Source organism: Brassica napus, chromosome C2 (assembly GCF_020379485.1).
Source record: "Brassica napus cultivar Da-Ae chromosome C2, Da-Ae, whole genome shotgun sequence".
Lineage (NCBI taxonomy): Eukaryota > Viridiplantae > Streptophyta > Magnoliopsida > Brassicales > Brassicaceae > Brassica > Brassica napus.
The window spans coordinates 7,530,733-7,536,020 of NC_063445.1; positions in this window are offsets into that span (position 1 = coordinate 7,530,733).

Genomic DNA, 5,288 nt, shown 5'->3' on the forward strand with positions numbered 1-5,288 from the left:
TACATACTAAAACGAGGTACTTTGTATAATTATGGGTGTGACACCCCCGATCATAGATGAAATGACACCGTCATTATTCCCCGAAGGTCGATCCGAGGTTCCCAGAATACTTCCGATCACCTTAGATCAACAAACTGAGAACACCGACGCTCCTATCGGATATTACTCTAGGCTTTTCAACCCGACAAGCAATACTCGATAGTTGGTTTGTCCCGGACAAGGATTAATATCATGTGAGAACTAGTAGTTTATAAAACATTCTTTATACCTTATTTATTTACTTTAAACATTTTACAAACCGTTATAGTTTTATCCTGCGGCCTATCGCCCAACAACGTTTTACAGTAAATATACATCAAAAGGTTCGTTGCAAGGACAACGAAAACTACCGCTGATTACGCCGTTCCTTCTAGTCCAAAAGAGAAGAATGTCTCCCGCCTAATGGTTACCTGCACACATGAATGAGTCGTGAGTAACAAATACTCAGTGAATCTAGAATCACACATAACAAATCAACACAAGCAATCACAATAATGCATTAGTATGATCATTCAAGTACTAGTACATAATCACTATGAATCTCTTCCTATACATCGCTCCATATCACCCGCCCTTAACTCATAATATATATATATATATATATATTTATAGCATATGCTAAATCCGAAACCACAAAAGGTTAAGAGCTTAGCGGGTAATAAAAATAATTAAAAATAATTAAAATTCATCTCCTTCGGATAATCACTTGATGAACACCCGACACTGGATCGTCACCCAGTACACGGCCCTAGTCTGCAATACCGTAACTTCGTGTCTTCGTACAACTTGAAACGTTACGTGAACCACGTACGAACAAGTGACGGCTCTTCGTATAATACGGGGATATTTAAGTAATGTGTATTGACTAAGACTTCATATGATTATTACTTCCATGAATTATTAACTATATGAATGCATATATAATTAATACTTGGGAACAGGTACTAAGTTATAGATAAACCTCCATGAACACTTAAGAAAATTTCCTAAGAGTTAACATGAGTTGAACACTTCAAGAATAATTAGACAACACTTAATCATTTGTGACTATTCACTGCAGCTAAATCATGCTACACTCATACATGATTTATTCATCCAACTGCCTAGACTCACCTTGATTCAAGTCTTGAAACCAAATTTAAGAAGGCTTGAAACTGATCTCGAATGAGCTGAAACGATCCTGAGAATGGACAAGGTTCATGACGGTTAATAAGGTTCTCTGATCACCACATCCAAACCACTTTACTACAGCTTACCAAAACAACTAGAAGGGTTGATCTTGGCTGAACACTCCTCTCAAGCTAAGCTCACAATATGACTATCATTAAAATAGAAACAAAACTTGGTTCAGAACAGAGCAAGGCTGGTGATTTGATCTGATCAGCTTAATTACCTTTCTTCTTCCACACATCAACAACAACACAGCCTGGTTGAAGAAAACAACACCCAAAACTCTCTTGATTTTTTTTTTTTCCACAGCTTTTTCTTTCTATTAGCTCACATATCCGGTTATATATTAAACCGTTGGTTTAGCTTCCTTTTACTATACCAATGTCATATATATATGAAATAATGTAACTAACTTTTGGCTAAGAAGCTTTTGATTGAAAACATTCAATATGGTATCAGAGCCACTCTCAGCTTCTTCTCTTCGCGATTTCTCGAGCTGAATCTGTATTTCCATGGCGGCGAGCTGTTTTGAGCTACGATTGATCACTATTTTCATCAATCTCCTCGTTTTTCTGGAAATTCAACTCGTTTCGATTCTCTCGAGATTCTTGATTTCGATCTTCGGTGCTTGAGATAGTGATCTTGTTCGTTTCTTCTTTGCGTCTTCTCCAATCATGAGTTCTGCGGCTGCGAATCCTCAATTCTTGGATCATTACAAGAATCCATACTACTTGCATAGCTCCGATCATGCTGGATTGATTCTAGTCTCCGATCGTCTCTCTTCTGGTGCGGAGTTTCATTCCTGGAAGCGCTCGGTTCGTATGGCTTTGAATGTTCGTAACAAGCTTGGGTTCGTCGATGGTACGATTCCTAAACCCCCTGATAGTCATCGTGATGCTGGATCTTGGTCTCGTTGCAATGATATGGTCACTACTTGGATTATGAACTCTGTGTCTAAGAAGATTGCTCAGAGTCTTCTTTATATGCCTACTGCTGAATCAATTTGGAAGAATTTGTTGACTCGATTCAAGCAGGATGATGCACCTCGTGTATATGAGATTGAACAAAGCTTAAGCGCTATTCAACAAGGTTCCATGGATGTCACTACTTATTATACAGAGTTAGTGACTCTATGGGAGGAGTACAAGAACTTCATTGATCTACCGGTTTGTACCTGCGGTCACTGTGAATGTAATGCGGCTGTTCTATGGGAGAAATTACAGGAACGTAGTCGGGTGATGAAGTTTTTGATGGGACTTAATGAGGTGTATGATGGTACTCGTCGACAGATCTTGATGATTAAACCCATTCCTTCTCTTGAAGATGTCTGTAATATGATTACTCAGGATGAACGACAACGCAGTATTAAGCCTGCTGTGAAGAATGATGCGGTGGTCTTTCACACTGCTAGTTCTACATCTGAGATGACTGCTTCCTCAGAGGCTCCAGTACTTGCTGTGCAACATGGCTATCGTCCTAGGCAATGTCCTCTTTGTACTTACTGTGGTCAGTATGGTCATATTCTCCAGAAGTGCTTTATGATTCATGGATATCCTCCTGGACATCGCTTTCATGGACAGGCTCCACGAGGACAATCTTCCACAGCTTTGACTCCTAGAGGACAATACAGTCAAAGTGGCTTTCCTCGTCCTCAGAGTCAACCTCCGTCATCTCAGTATCCACCTTTGAACTCGGTTGCGAATGTAACAAGTGGACCGATGATGAGTACTCTTGAACCTTCTTCTCCTACTTTGGATGTAAACTGTATGAGTCAGGACCAAGTTCAGTACATCCTTCAACAGCTTCAAGCTTCGGTTCGTCCTCTAGAACCTGTAATTCAACATCAGACTGCTTCTATAACTGATCATGGACACATGGCTGCCCAATCATCCTCTGGTATAATACTTTCTTTATCCTCTAATCTCCGTTACGAACACAACACCCTTACATACAACCATCAATGTCTTTCTTCCCTTTATAACTCTTTGCCTAGTGGTTCTTGGATTATTGACAGTGGGGCTACGACGCATGTATGTTCTGACCTTGCCCGTTTTAGTGATCTCTCTACTGTCACTGGCGTTACAGTTTCTCTTCCTAATGGTCACAAAGAACCTATTAACCAAATAGGCAGTGTCATTGTTTCATCAACCATTACTCTGCATAATGTGCTTTATGTGCCATCATTTCGCTTTAATCTCATAAGTGTTCGTTGTTTACTTGTTAACAATCATGCGTCTGATCGCTTCTATGTTGAACATTGTTTGATTCAGGAATCTACTCAGGGATTGACGATTGGTAGAGGTTCTGTTCACAACAATCTTTATATTCTTGACACGCATATCTCTGCTTCTCCTTTGGGTGCTTCTGTGTTGGATGATGGCCACCTTTGGCATCAACGTCTTGGGCATACTTCAATGGCAAAATTACTTCATATTTCGGGTATTAAAACGTTTCCTAAGTCCTCAGTGTCTGCTGTTGATAATTGTCCTGTGTGTCCTCTAGCTAAGCAAAAGCGTTTACCATTTGTATCTCACAATAATATTTCTTCTACTCCTTTTGCTTTAGTTCATATGGATGTATGGGGTCCTTTCTCAGTAGAATCAACAGAGGGATATAGATATTTCTTAACAATAGTTGATGATTGTACTCGTGTAACATGGATTTACTTTCTCAGAAATAAGAGTGATGTTTCCACAGTTTTTCCTTCTTTCATTCAACATGTCCAAAGGCAATATAACTCTGTCATTAAATCTATTTGAACTGATAATGCTTCTGAGCTAGCCTTTAGTGATATAGTTCGTAAACATGGAATGGTTCATCAATTTTCGTGTGCTTATACTCCTCAACAGAAGTCTGTTGTTGAGCGTAAACATCAACATATCTTGAATGTGGCTAGAGCTTTGTTATTTCAATCTAGTGTTCCTTTGATATATTGGACTGATTGCATTTTAACGGCTGTGTTTCTCATTAACCGCACACCTTCGATATTACTTGACAAGAAAAGCCCTTATCAAAAACTTGTTTGTAAGCAACTTGATTACTCTTTCTTACGCTCATTTGGCTGTTTGTGTTATGTTTCGACTTTGGACAAAGATCGTCACAAATTTACTCCACGAGCTGATTCTTGTGTTTTTCTTGGCTATAGTTCTGGTTATAAAGGATATAAAGTCTTGAATATTGAAACACGACAAGTTTTTATTTCTCGAAATGTTGTTTTCAAAAAAGATATATTTCCATTTCATTCTCTTGAATCTTCTATTTCTCCTGATGATTTGTTTCCCAAGACTATTTTACCATTGTCTACTCCTGTTAGTTTAGACTATGTTCTTCAAGTCCATCCTGTTACTTTACCTGCATCATCTGCATCATCTTCATCATCTGCATTACCCACTGTCCCTATTATCAGAGGAACTGTACCATCGGTGACAGGACAGAGTCAGCTTCTTCGTACACGGCCACAACGAACTGCTCGTACTCCGAGTTATCTCTCTGAGTACCACTGTTCTTTCATTACTAAAACCTCTCTCCCTACTACTTCTTCTCTTTATCCCCTAGATTCTGTTCATACTTACTCTAACCTCAAACCATTGTATCAACATTTTCTTCTCTCTTATTCCATCGACCCTGAGCCTACAACCTTCAAGCAGGCTATGTTGTCACCAGAGTTTAGAGAAGCAACTAATGTTGAATTGCAGGCAATGGAGGCAAATCGAACTTGGGATGTTGTGTCTCTTCCTTCTGGAAAGAACGTTGTGGGTTGTAAGTGGGTTTTTACCACTAAATACAAAGCTGACGGGACTATCGAACGCCGTAAATCTCATCTCGTAGCGAAAGTCTACACTCAACAGGAGGGTGTTAACTATACTGTTACTTTCTCTCCTGTGGCCAAGTTAGCTTCTGTGAAGTTACTATTGGGTCTTGCAGCGGTTAAAGGACTGAATCTTACTCAGATGGATGTGTCTAACGCTTTTCTTCATAGTGCTTTGGATGAGGAGATATACATGAGTCTTCCTCAAAGATACACTCCTCCTCCTGGTACTCTCTTGCCGCCTAATCCTGTTTGTCGCTTGAATAAATCC